General features: G+C 41.8%; 1 protein-coding gene across 2 annotated transcripts in view; it reads left to right on the top strand.

Moving 5' to 3' along the window:
- Positions 1 to 15,017, top strand: part of sipa1l3 (signal-induced proliferation-associated 1 like 3) — a 73,817-nt gene that overhangs the window by 171 nt on the left and 58,629 nt on the right. The gene's annotated exons all lie outside the window — the stretch shown is intronic.

The raw sequence follows: 15,017 nt of genomic DNA, 5'->3' as shown, positions 1-15,017 counted from the left end.
AGCTGAACAGTGCGGGATATTCAAAAGCGCTGAAAAGTGACGAGTGAACTAAACGTTAGCGAGCAAACACCGAGAAGCAGCCCGAGCCGACCAACTTCAGTCAATGCAGAGAGAAGCTCGTTACTACGGATCAGCCTGAAGCCTTTTCCACCGGCTCTGTGCTCCATCTCCACCTCCAGCCATTCAAACGAGGAGATGTATAATCTGAAATATGCCGCAACTCGCAAAAATCTATTAACTACAAAATATTCTACTACCTCCCTAATCATTAGGGTTCCAGTGCGCATGCTCGTATTTCTATGCAGACTTCGGATTTGTAGTTTTTTCGTACCTGAGTTAATCACAGTTGTGAGGGCCAAGAGAAAACGGCTAAAACTACAAGTTCCAGACAATGGGAGCTTTGTTTGGGAGCGGAGCTAGCCAGCTAGTTAGCCTGGACGAGCTTTGAATTTCGAGTAGTTGTGCTGCAATCGGAAGTTGCCGTGGCTGGAGATTTGTTTCAGGAGGAGCTGAATGGGAGAATATCTTGGCTGCGCGTAGTTTGTAGTAGCGCTGTTGCTGATTCAGGAATAAATGACTTGCCGCGAATGGTTAGATTGTGCAACATGTTTTAATTGTGGTGATTAAAAAAGGAGGATTGACTGTGCTTTTGCGTGTTTACACATGCACACTGTTCAGCTGTCAAGAGATGCGTGCAATGTGCGCAGGATTTTTGCAGGCGCAGAGTAGATGTAGGTGTATGTGCGTGTTTGTGCAGTCGAGTGTGTAACGTTATACTGAATGGGGAGGTGATGATGATGATGCCTCGGGGTGTCGTCTCCCTTTCATAGAGATCCCCCGTGTTGCTGCCGTATTCCCCAACACTCAGGAAATGACACGTCGAGTATCAGCATGATGGATCGGGTCGTGCAAGAGCAGCAGAGCATGGCAGCACTCCACATATTCTGGGCATCATTTACTCTGGTTGCCTCCAAGCTGGAACTAATGGAATAATTATAACTGGGGAAAATCAGAGTATGGTGTTGAAGTGTCCTAACCTGCTTATCCTGCTGCTTTTTTTTCTTTATAGATGTTAAAAGGTCATGTTGGTGTGTTTACCCGCCTGTAACATCACAAGTGGACAGTTAAGCACTTTAGCTCATTTGTGTCACATTTATCTTAGTTTGCTGTGCATTGGGGAAATCCTGCATTTCGTCTTTCAGATGTAGAGGAAATCAGATTTGAATGCAGTCAATACAGTTCTGAACTGTAAAGTTTATGCTGAATAATAATTACATGGTTCTCCATATTGTAAATCCAGCCTACTTTGATCAAAGCCTGTACACCAGACTGACTGAGCGAGTTGTACAATGCTCTCCGTTTATAGTCTCCATGAAGAAATTTCCATCTTTTCCATGGATGTTTGAAAACGTTGCATATTAAAAAACAAAATGAAGCAGGCTAGCTATTTATGGGCCATGAACATATCATTCTGACCACGTCCAGTGTTTGACACTCCCTCCATTTGCGCTGAAAATCCAAACCATGAAACATTCATTGGATAAGTTTCAACTCATGGACACTTGAATCAGACACACTTTTATTACAGTTTAAGATAGCCTCTGTCCACAAGGCTCACTTTATCTCCTGCTTTACTGTCTTCTTTTGTAACTCCCCACCTGTCTGCCAAAGCAAAAATTCCATACATTGATTGCTAGTGAAAAAAAGCTGAAATAGATTTGTAGTTCAGCACAGTGTATTACATCAGTGAGTGCAGCAGCATGTCCCTGCAAGCTGTTTGTGATGGATTTATTGAAAGCAAGAGATGAAGCAAACATGCAGAATGTAGTAGGAGTTTTAGACTGTGGTGTAGACACATTGGTGCAATTATAACCTTCAAATGCAATAATTACGATCAAGAAAATGTATTGTTTATGTCCGTAAATCCAGTATCGTGTGACCTTTTATACAATTGGATGTGATGCTTCCAAAGTTATGTTGTAGTAGACCTTTTTCACTTGTCAAGGTGTTACCAATAACATTAACATGCCTGACACAGAAGCAGCTAAGTGGAATTCAGCCATCATTAAATATATATTATTATGCTCTTCCTACTGTTACATGTGAAAGTGTCTTCAGGAAAAAAGCCTGCAGGGTTTGTTGACATTAAACGCATCTAGGGTCAACAATAATAGAGCCCTTGTAATATTTAATCAAATATTTGTTTTAAATAGTGTTTTACTTTCAGTATCGCATTCTTTATTCTTAAAGTTCTGCTATTAACATTGCAGCAAAATTCAGTACAGTTTAGCCTGAACAGAGGTTACTTTGTCTGTGCTTTACATTTCCGCTATGTAGCGTGTTTAAGTGACAAACGCTTTCCCAAATGCCGTACTGTTCTCCAATTTCTACAGTTCGGGTCACATGAATTGAATTAAAATCTGTACAGTACATCTCTTAAGTCACTCTTCTACACCCCCATGCTGAAAAAAGGGAAGGATGGACAAAATTCAAGTTATGTACAATATGAACTCTTAAAGCAACAAGATCAAAACTTTGAAGACATTTGCGCTGCAACAATTTGTCGATTAAATTAGTGGAAGATTGACAAATTGTCTGCAGCTGTTTTGATAGTCAGTTAATCCCCAGCTCCAGTCAGTCATTTGTGAAGATCTGCTGTTATTTTTAGTCTTATGTGACAATAAATCAAATACCTCTGGATTTTGGACTGTTGGTCGAACAAACCAAGTTATCTGCCGTCGATTATTCAAGAAAATAATCTGCAGATTAATCGATAATGAAAACAATTGTTAGTTTCAGCTCTAGAGGACATGTCACTTTGATATTTGTTGTGTCAAAAATGTTCAAATAATAAAAATTATTATGGTTTGAAACTTCACCTTTTACAATCAAAACTTGTGGGGGATACTGTAAGAGATCATAAATATCATACATACTTTAGATTCTGCACAATGGGTTCTGCTGCCAATACCACATGATTGTGAAAAGTCCTCCTACATCCAACATGTCTGTATAAGAATGTGTGTGGTTGTATTTTCCAACAATATCATGTTATCCATCTTAATCTCTGCTCATTTCATAACTTTGGACCCACGTCACATAGTTAGAAAGCACCTCCGGCAGTCAGCTTGTCGTTGACTCCACCGGGCACCAGATAACAATTGCGTACAGTCTCGGATCTTGAGGAACATCTATTTTCTGCTACTTATTTTGGCGTTTCATTGCAAACAGCTGCAGGAACAAAAGATCCTGTCTTCAAAGGGAGCTGAATCTGGGCCACCTGAGTTATTTCGCCTGTAAACATAATGTTGAATCACCTCGTCCTATCTCGGCAGAGGTGATTCATCAGTTGTTGATTTATCCCTGTTTTTTTTTCTTCTTGAAAAGGGGTTTAAGTAACTCATACACAGGCATGCAGTCATATTCATCTTTTGGGTGAACAATAAAATCTTTCCATGGGGGTCTCTTGTGATGTTTTTTGTTAAGGCAGCAAAGTCTGTGTTTTGGCACCAGCTTCAGGTAGAGCTCTCCTTTCCCGACCGCGACACCTTGGCAGCCCTCCTGCTGTTTGTAATTCTAGAACGAGAAGTTCCTTGCCAGGTTTCTGTTTAATCCTTGGAGGCGTCTTAGTTAAATAAAGGTTAATAGAAATGAACAATTGCGTGTCTTCTCACAGTGTGTGCAAAACACACACACGCACTAATGCATTTCAAACGACATCCATCACAATTATTGGTGTATTCTGAGAGGGGGGAAGACACCTGAGGCTAAGGATGCCATCTGGTCTATGTCACGGTGCATAATGACAGCTACGTGTGTGTCTACGCATATATATGTGTGCTTTTGAGAGGACTAAACGTAAACGTATTATCCTGAACTTGAGCTTATAGAGCCCAGCCATCGTCAGCTGCTGTGTCTGCTACAGATCAGAGCCATTCATTTCTTACTGGAGCACATTAGAAACTGTTCTGGCTATGTTTGATGCTGGCTCATGCGGTTGTGTTATAGTCCTTTTAAAAAACACAGTGATGCAGTTTTAATCAATGTTGGCAGTTAATCTGAATGGGTCACCACATGTCATCACACCTGGCATCACAGCCTCCTTTCAACCACGTTTGAATGCAGCTTGGACATTAATTGGCTGTGGTGGACAGGTGTTATTTAATGTTTCTTTTTTGTGATAATTTTTACTATTACTTTATAACAAACAGATCAAATCTGTGTCCTCCACTTCCAATATTGTGGTGACCAAACCCTCCCTATACCCGTCAGGAAATCTCCAAATTATGGTCTTACAGCACACATAGTTATTTAAGACTGAAACAAAATAGATAAAGACCCCAAAACTCATTCCTCATTCACATAAATCAACGTTGTTGATGTTTAAACTAGCCTAAATCTTACTGACTGGCTTGTCTAACGAGAGAGACAGAGAGGGAGCAGGACAGAGACTGAGAGCACATTGTGTGGGCGAGAGCGAGAGAGCTGGAAATGACATTTGATAATTATGTAATGTCGTGTAGTTCTATGTAATTCTGTGGTTTAGCATTCATATGCTTGGAACTACAGTGTAAGAGTACAGCCGACTAAACAGTGGTGTCCTCAAATATGTGAAAAATATCTCTGCCCACCAGAATGAGGTGCTTACTTCTGTATACTTCCTTATAGATGCTTATATATATAAATAGATTCTGGGTTATCTTATGTATATAGATAAACTATTGAATATTTGACCCGGTATATATGTGTGTATGTATACAGCAGTCTCATGTGAATGGGTAAAAACTGGTTAAGCATCTGCTGTATGAAAGGAGTATTAGTCAGAGTGCAGGTGTACAATTTGAGATGAAATAGCATTAGACCACCAACAGCATTGCCGCCTCCTGTCCCCACTCTCTTTGATGTATTTGCCTCCCCTGAGGGTCTAATCCATAAGTCACCATGCATGACGATGTCAAGAGGTCAGAGATTTACAGAAGGAGGAGCACACCATGTTTCCTGAAATGAGTCTGTGCTTTATGGCCTTCAGTGCAGCTATAAAACGTTCGCTAGGTAGGCAGTTGATCTATCAAGCCTGCCTGCCGCCTATTTCTTCCTCTTCTCACTCCCTCAGAGGTCAAATTCCCTCAAGGTGTTGTTTACCAATCTGTGGCTTCTTCTCAGGGAAGAGGATGAATCAGAGAATCACAGCCCCGCGTGTAAATGTCCAAAATGCGCTTGCATTCAGCTGACTGTGCTCACGGCGTGCCCTTTCTATCTCATACTTCAAAGAAAAGAGAGGATGGTGTCTTCTCAGTTTGGATATATAAGACTGAATGGATCTCCCAGGCGTAGCAGAGGCTACGTCCCAGGCTGCATCTTTCTTCTCTTGACTCCTCTGCTCTGGGTATGTTAGACTGGGGTAAATATAGCCTGTTGGTTTTAGCTAGAGGATAAACACAGATGTTGAGGAGGCCTTTCTTGCCACAGGACGGCCTGCATCCTCCCCCTGGTCAGCGTTGTTAGCAGAGGGAGAGAGTGAGAGGGAATGCCCCGCCATCCATCCACACACTTAAACGGGGTTACTGGAGTTAATACTAGGCTTTTGGCAGGGTTATAGGAGATGTATACAATGGCTACAAAGCATTTAGACAGCCTGACAAAGTGCTGTACATAAAAAGTGATTTACACAGACCTATATATGGCTGTCCATTTAACAATTTAAAGTGGAGGCCTCTCTACAGATTCACAAATGGATGTCCATTTAAGAAAGAGCCTGTACTTCGCCCGGGCAGGTGGTGAGTTTAAACCTGGACCTACTTTTATTGAAACAAGGGATGGCTTGAAGAACATTTTCACAGACAGAACTGCTGGAAAACTTGATGTGACTGTTTGAGTTATATCTGCATTCTCACACTGAATCTAAGGCCATGAGGGGTTTGAATCGCTGCAATAACTTGCTATTGGCCGGCTCAGTCCCTGAGCAGTGCTGGATATGCTCATCTCCACAACATTAAGGGCTCTTATCTGTTACTCTTCCCCTTTTATAATGTCTCTCTCTAGCCTATACGCCTCTTTCAAAAGGGGATGATGATGTTAAATGGTGTTTCAGAGCTGTGCTGTAAGAGACGCCTGATGATAGAAGCACAAATCATGCATTCGATCTCGAGGGAACAGGCTTTGTTCTAGAGACTTCCAAAGCATTCAGACACACATCCATTAATATGAATTGTTATGTGGCTGAGGGGGGCAGGCGCCACCTTTCTCTGTTTAATGTCTTCTTTGCCTTTATCCCTCCTACTTCTTGTTTCTTCTGTCTTGGGAGTTGCTGCTGTAAGGAGAAGAGCGTGTTGTTACACCTGCTTCATATATGTCCCTAACTGAGGCTTCACACATGGGGCCTTGGCTGACAGGTGGTGTGTGTGTGTGTGTGTGTGTGTGCGTGCGTGTGTGTGTGTGTGTGTTTGTGTGTGTGTGTGTGTTTTCACAAAGAGCTCTGTCATATGTCATATGGCAGAAATGTTCTGGAAAGAGGAAATCCTGCATGACGGGATAAAGAAACAGCTGATTCTGTCTCCATCTGTTTTTATGGAGTGAGGCGGAGTGAATTAACTTTGTGTGCCCCACGCACACACGCACACACACACACACACACACACACACACACACACACACACACACACAAGCTTGACCATCACACACCTGTCAAGGCATAAGCTCACTCGCTATCTGTTTTAGTCTGAACAGCAGCAAAGAATCTTAAAGCTGTATTACAGTTACAGTTGATTTATCGCTTCAGTCATTTTTCAAGCAAAAACAAAGACAATTCTCTTGTACCAGCTTCTCAAGTGTGACGAATTGCTGCTTTTTTGTCATGCATCACTGTAAACTTAATATCTTTCAGTTTCAGATGCAGATGAGACAAAATAATCTTTAGTTGTAGTTGTAGTTACTTTGACCATCTGATTGCTGTAAGGCTACAATCAATGATTATTTTCATTATCAATCTGTCAATTCTTTTTATTCTTTTGCTCTATCATATATAAATTGCCCACAGAGCACAAGTTGCCATCTTGAAATTGCTTGTTTTGTCCAACAAGCAATCCAAAACCCAAAAGTATTCAGTTTACAGTATGACAAAGAAAGCTTTAAATCACCATACTGGATAATTTTTGAGATATTTGCTTGAAAAAATACTATAACAGTTATGCTATTATGAAAATATTATTGCTATTAAGTCAGAGATTTAGTCAGATTTTTTTTCTGACAAAATCTTAAGTTAAAAGGATACCTGAAGTCAGCTATCAAGAATTTTAAGTTTAAAAGCTGTTCATCCTGGTCAGCAGCCTGAATCACCGGATCAGCAAAGGGTTGTCATGATCCAGCCCACTACTTCCGGACAATGACTCATTTCTTCATCATGAAAGATATGTGCGTGTGTATGACCACATTTTTGTTTCTTGCTCGTTTCTTGCCGTAGAGCCATAAAAGCATCTTTGTAGCCCCCCAGACACCTCATGTGAAATTCCATCTGTATTTTATTTGGAAGCGATTGCTCAGTGCGGTCCTCAGTGCTGGCTTTTGGAGGTCACGCTGTCGGACAGCGTGTGTGTGTGTGTGTGTGTGTGTGTGTGTGTGTGTGTGTACTGTGGAGGATGCAAGTGTGTGGCGGAGATGAGTGTTGTGTAGTGAATCAGACACCAGGCATCAGGGAGAGAAATGGCCTAAGACTGCAGAGATTACTCATGTCCAGTTCACAGGACATGAGTAAAACATTCCTGTAAAACTCAGAAATTGTCTCTGGTATGCAGCTGATATCCTGGACTGATTCTTTGCCAATTCATTGTTGAGATACTTCAGGATTAGAGCATCTTTTCAGTTTCAGGAGAGGAACTGTGCTGCTTTCAACTATAGGCTGAAAAGAAACTGTTGGAGAAAAGGGCGTAACACCAGACACCATCAGGAAATGTGTAGATCGATTTGCATGTTTCTCCCTTCCTCTGTCATTCAGAGTGCTTTGCTTTCAGTGACCTGCACGTCCTTTACTAACCAAGCACACACGCACACACACACGGAGCCTCATGCATGTGTGTGGTTATGTGTCTGGTGGGAACGGGTGAGTTTTAAAGATGTTTTTAGTTATTTGTCTCAATGTGAGATGTTTTATGAAACTACAAAAATCTGTGTTTCTTTCTTTTCCCTCATTTTGTGGTATGTGTTCAGAGAGGCATGCATACATGCATATGGTCCCTCCCTCCCTCTGCCTCTTCACAGCTAAGATCTCAGGCTATGACTGCTGACTGTGGAGCCATTGTTTTAATGCTAATTGAGTATAACATGTGGTCATTCCATGAATGCCTCTTGGCCCATTTTATGGTACTGTATCAAAATGTGAATTTTTTTCCTCCTCATTTCCAAATCAGATTTGATACCGAGATGGAGGCTATTTAATGCGCTATTTCCTCACAAGTTCATTTGGTCTGCTCTGCACAGAAAGGGTATGGTATGCTAATGTGTTTATGCTGTCGCTAAGGCAGGGTAGTGCAGATAATATGTTAGGTATGCTCTATGAGTGGGACGTAAGGGGATTTCTGAGAAACATATACAACTGTTTTGCTTTGGCGCTTTTTAAAATCCTACTGAGTATATAATCCACTGTGTGTGAGTGTGTGTATGTGTGCGCATCTGTGTACGTACACAATGGTTGTACAAGTAGAAATTATTATTCAATATTTTGGAATTACTGATATGTGTTTCTTGTCGATCTGTCGTCAGATACTCGAGCTCATTACCTCTCGTGAGCATTGAGGCCACTACACACAGACATTGTTTCTAAGAAAGTTAGGGGTGTAACGGTACGTGTATTCATCCTGAACCGTCACGGTACGGACGTTATGGTTCAGCGCATGCAGTCGTTTGAAGAATATGCTCTGTGACCCATATAATTACTGTCAAAATATTTTAATAATCCATTTAGGCCGACATGCGGAACAATAATTCTAGAGCGTGAGTTCCACCCAGAACATATTGGCAGTGCAGCACTTAGCTATAGCATGCTCATGGATGTACACGAGTAGCCTGGTTATCCTGGTTACCCTGGTTACCCTGTAAGTGTTGCTGCCGTTAGATTGACAAACAAGAGACTCATAACAAGTGATGAGATGAATCACAATCTATGAAGGATGATTTGAGTAGTAGATCCATGAATTTGAACGCTTGTCAAATTCCAAAACACTGCACAGCGTTTTTTAATACTACGAGGAAGGATTTCATAACTCTGGAAAGTTATCCTGGTGACAAACATTTTATCATCCGTGCAATCACAAGTTAAATAGCATGATTAACCTGTTCATGTTACAAAATAATCTACTAGGAAGGCGCATGTTTTTGTTGGCCAGCAACGCAGCACCTTATCAGATGATGATGCATTGCTTTGCTGCAAAAGATGAGCCAGGTTCAAATTTTTTGTCAAATGATCCTGTGTTTTTTTTTTCTTGCCATTGCCATGTGTTGGCACCTGTGCTGTGCAACACGGGTCTAGCAAACTTTCAAAACAAATACTAAAATGTAGCTTGGTGTGAGTAGAAGTGTAATTTAAATACAATGATAGGTAACCCAACAACCATAGAAAAGGAATTACAGTTATCTTCTGGTTGTATTCTGGCTGTTTTGAAAGAATTTTAAGTGTGAAAATAAAGTGTGTATGAAGGATTTTGTAGGCAGGTAACTTCAGATATCCTGCTCCAATGTGTTTGTCGTTCATCTAAGATAGATGCTTTAGTATTGGCTATCTTCAGTGTACCGTACCAGTTCAACATGTAATGATAAACATGTTGATTCAACACTGGATTAATTTGAGCTGAATTTTATATTTTTTATAAAATTCAGCTCAAATTAATCCAGTGTTTAGTCACACTAAGCAGTTACAAGGAGCTAACAGTTGTCTTTAAAACAGTTCAAAAGCATTTTGTACATTTATTGGAGGACAAGATAAGTAGTATTGAGAGGGAAACTATGGTGTAATGCTCCATTTCTGCATGGGGTCAGTTCATCCAGCACAACCCACACAATCTTATCTTGTTTTAGCTTTTGTGCTGTTGTTGGTTAAATCTTATGTTTTAGCATATTATCTAATGTTTGCAGCCTCAGCACAGACATTTCTTGAACTACTACATGTGCAAACTTGTATGCCTTCCAGTACCGTTTATTTATGTGCCTGATTAAATTAGAAGTATTGTAATAAGCTCTGCTGATGCCACCCTTTGAAACACTTTCATTGTGTAACACTCGACTCGACTGTTTTTAGTCTCCAGTTTGAAGTAAATCCACACTGCAGACTCGGCTGCTGCCAAGTGGCTTTCAGATCATGCACTCACTTGCTGAAAGTGATGGGTATACTTGTTTATGGTAAGAATTATTTTGTTTCATCAGAGGTTTAAACACACAAGCCGCAGCTGAAATAGTGCATTTGAATTTGCCAGGATTCGTTACCAATGTAATAATTTGTTGCAGCCCGAACCAGTGATAAAAACTGCAGTTTTTTCCCACCAACTCGTGTGTGTGTGTGTGTGTGAGCCTTCGTGTTTGTGTTTTTCATGTCCAGAGTGTGTGCAGCGGTGACAGCCTCGTTAACCGTCCCATAGGAGTAGGCTAGAGAGCTGTGGAGGGGAGAAGGAAGTGACAGAAGTTTGGGTGTTTTCTCAACACAACAGTGGAGCCTGTTATCATCGTGGGAGAAGAGGAGACGGATGAGCTGATAAATGGCTTGACAGGGGAGGAGGGATAGGAGGACACACAAGAGGGAGAGGCTAAAAGGGAGGTCTGTTGCTAGAAGAAAGCCAGCTCATGTGCTTCTTTCTCTTCTTTCACCCCTTTATTCATCCTCCTCTTTCCATCTCAGATTTACCCATGACCTCTGCAGCCAAGCCCTGATTAGATAACTGTCTGGTTCAGTGTGTCAGATGAGGCTTTACCAGCAAACATGTAAAGATAATCAAAAGAAAGAAAGTAGAGCAAAAAACAGTGGAAGTGAGTGACGATAAGAAGTGTGTGAATGATATACAGCCCCCTTCAGAGAGAGGTGGTGGGTGAGGGTGTATTGTGTGTGTGTGTGTGTGTGTGTGAATCTGCAGAGGAAATGCACAGTCTGTTGTTTGTTGTTCTCTGGAGAGGGTGTGTATGTGGAGCGGATCTCCTCTCGCTGTGATAAGAAGAAGAGCAATGCAATAAAAGGTTGAGAACAAGAGAGAAGCAGAAGACAGTGGATGTTTTGTCTCTGTGCTGCAGCTACCAGGTGACTGCTTGTGTGTGTGTGTGTTTGTGTGTGTGTGTGTGCGTGCTGAAGGTCACCGCTATCCGCTATCACCCCACCCCTGACTGAAACTCGCTTGACCCACTTTGTTGCCCGAAAGTGCTCAAACACTCACAACGCCCCCCCTTCCCCTCCGCCTAAGACATGCACTTAGACAACATCTCTGCTCAGTTCTCACTCCCAGACGTGAACTCTGTCGCTGCTCTCAGCCCAAACACCTTAGCACACACAATGGCTGCATCCATTAAGCACATTTCTGCAGACGCGCCCCTCCCCCCCCACCCCCACCCCTCTGTCCCCCTCCTCCGATGTGCATGTACACAGTGGGTTGGTTTTTTCCAGTGGTTCCCACGTCTGAATTTGACAGGAATGTTGGCAGCCCCATGGGGAGTCTCCAGGCTCTGTTTTTTTTTATATCTCCCCTGGATCCCTCCTCTTTCCCTCTTTCCTACTTTTCTCTTCTTTTTTTTTTTTTTGTTTTCTCAAAAACCTTTTTATCATTAGTCAAATGTTTTCACTCCGCACCACTGCTGTCTGTGCCTGGAAAACAAGTAGGCCAGTGTATGCTTTTGTGAGCACATGTGCAGCTCAGTGTGGGTGTACATGCATGCGTGAGTGCATGCACGGCTGTACAACCACACCCTGGACTCACGCCACGCTCTAAACCAAACACAGAGAGAAAGAGAGAGGACTTCTAGATAGATTTAGCTTGTTGTGACAGCGCTCCACACTTGCTTGGGCTGGAACGGCGATGACTGCAGATCGCAGGGTGAAGAATGAGCAAAGTGACACCAGCACTGGCCTTTAAACCATCCCTGCTCCTGTAGCAACAGCCGAGTTTGAGAAACAAAGTGATGATGGTGATCCGGTGATAAATTCCCTCTGTTGCATTTTTATTTGAGGCTGTTTGAAACAGACACACCTTCCACTCGGCTGTTTTTGCTGGCAAAATTCCACTTAAGAGATGCTGCTGTCGATCCAGATGCCTGAGATAGTTTTGAGGGGCTGAGATCTCTCTCGGGTTGTGGAACTCCTCTTCGCCTTCTCAGTGTGATTGATACTGTGACCTGGAAACCGACAAGCATACACAAGTTATCACTGCTACTTTAACATTAGAACCATATGCCGGTTTAGAGGGAAGGAGTTTAAATGTCGACCTCTGGATCTTGAAGGCAAAGTGCTGACAGAAATTCACTCAGATCCTGTGTCTCCATTTAGCTCTCCATAATGGGGTGTTCACATGGGCTAGTCAAGCGCACACACACACACACACACACACACACAATGCTACTGTGAGTTAAAAGGAACCACACCTTGCTCCTATAATCCTCTTTCGTCCGAGACAAACCCCTCTTTATAATATCTTCTGAATAGGCTGTATTCACCTGTGCTCGCCACCTGCCTTCCATTTTGCAAAAATGTGTGTGTGTGTGTTTTTCTGTGGATGCATTTTTGAACTCTTTATTGCTGATCTTTATCCTTACAACAGACAATGAGACACAAATGATATCATAGCAGACCAGTAAGAACAAACAGCGCAATGGGAAACATCTTGACAACAATAAACAACAAAACCCCACTGCCCTTCACCCTCCCACCTTGATGTGAAAAGAAAAACACAAGAATTTAAAATTTTAAAAAATGTGATTGTGTCGTGACACACGTAACAACATGAATGATGATGTCTTGTTGTCAGTTTGCTGCATGTTTTAGTAGTGTTTGCATACAGAAAATACAATATTCATAGTGTGTTATCCAACTTGCAGTTTCTGACATTGGTGATTAATAGTTGCCAGGCTTCATAAAATGTATGATTAGATTCAGAATATATCTGATGCTCTGTAAGCTGGTGTTCAGACTGAAAACAGCTGGGTGTTAAAACAATGCAATGGACCACAAAGGGCTGTGCGATATGACTATATATATCGTGTGACGATAGAAAAACATCTGTTAGTTCATATTATGCTCTGTCGTTTGTTTCATTCTGTCACAAATCCCATTCTATACAGAAATATTTTCAGAGGAGAGTAGCGCGACCATAAACGGCAGCAAAATGGAGTAGAGACTATGTTTATGTGCACTTGTTTCATTTCAGCTCAGTGTGAGAGTCTCTAAAGCGTTTTGCTGTCATTGATGGTCGTGCTATTGCTCTCCTCTACTCTGCTCTCCACCGAGGGCAGGGCTGAGGCCTCTATGTGTGCTGCACACAGCACAGCAGAGGAGAGACAGTGAACCAGTCGAAGTACTGAAGTTGACAACAACTACACTTGTTACATTACTGTAAATGCAATAAAAGCTTCCTGAGTAAAAAGCCAATAAGTGTAATTTATTAATGAAATCCGCACAAAAGATGGACAGACAGACCAGAAAACCGTATTTTGCAAATTATGCAATTTCATTGAATTTACAGAAAATGTGCTATATTGTGAAATGTATTGTTATCTGGATATGAAATGACCTATATCGGGATATGAGATTTTTGTCTTATCGCAAAACCCTAGTGCGATGTTGATGGGGGTGAGTTGTTTATGATCCAGCGAAGCTGGTTTGAGTAGTAAATCTATGTCTTCGAAGGCATATCAAAAGCCCAAACACTGCACAGTGGTTTATAATACTACAAGACAGGATTCTACACCCCTGGAAAGTTATCACTGCAGCAATTATTTCAGTTTTCGTTGCAACAGGTGTTTTAAAAAGTATAAAAGTGTTGTACAGTAATCTACCAGAAATTATGCTTGCAGGGATTTGGTTGGAGCAACTTGCTGAATGATGCTGCATTGTTTTGCGGCAAATCTTGCAAATGCAGTCTGTTTTGGTTTTTTGGGGGTTTTTTTTTAGCTGCTAATGGCAAAACTGTAGTATACTTCCACTTTAGAAGAATCGCTTGACTGACAGTCAGATATGTAAAGTCAGTAGCATTTAAGTTATATTGTGGAAGATTAGTTTCTTCAGTAACTACTTCAAATAATGATGTCATTGGAGATGGGTTGAAAGGAGTCCTGAACACCTTTTCGAAAGAGTTTTGAAAGGGCATTTCCTGTAATCACAGAATAGAGGGCAAGTCCAGAAGGTGTAGATAACAATAAAGAGACTCGTACATGTGCATGTATTTTAAGAAATCTGGAGTATGCAGGTACCTTTGAGATTTAATCCTCGTGCTATTTGCTCTAGTTTAATTCCCTCGCTCGCTGGCTGCATTCTTTGTTTCTCTTTTCTCACAGCGTCAGATTGTACAGTTCTTTCTGCAGCTCTGTGTTTCGGCTGAGTCTCAATGGACCTACTGTACTCTGTTTGCTCTCACTACTCAAAGTCCTGCAGGCAAACAGTGTCTGGTCTCTCTGGGGCCTGGGATTGTGCTAAAAAAGAGCCAGGCCCGCCATGCTACAGTATTACAGTTTCACCATAGCGTCATGTTACCACAGTGTCTGGCTGGTGACGCTGTGTGAGAAATGGGTGTTTGTGTGTGTATGTGTGTGTGTGTGTGTGTGTGTGTGTGTGTGTGCAAGTGTTGGAGAGAAATTCAGTGTGGACTCCAGAAACACAGAGAGCACACACAGATGTAAAGTTTTAGCTCGGCTCACAGTAAGAATATATCTACACAAAAAGAAACGGGGGAGGGGAGGTGGAAACACTATATCACGCATTACAGTAGGTGTGAGAGGAAGAGCAGCAGACCCTTGTAAAAGAAAGATGCACCCCCCCCCAGGCAAGAAGGACTCAGCCAGTG

This window comes from Thunnus thynnus, chromosome 7 (genome assembly GCF_963924715.1).
Source record: "Thunnus thynnus chromosome 7, fThuThy2.1, whole genome shotgun sequence".
Classification (NCBI taxonomy): domain Eukaryota; kingdom Metazoa; phylum Chordata; class Actinopteri; order Scombriformes; family Scombridae; genus Thunnus; species Thunnus thynnus.
This window is presented reverse-complemented; position numbering and strand designations above follow the sequence as displayed.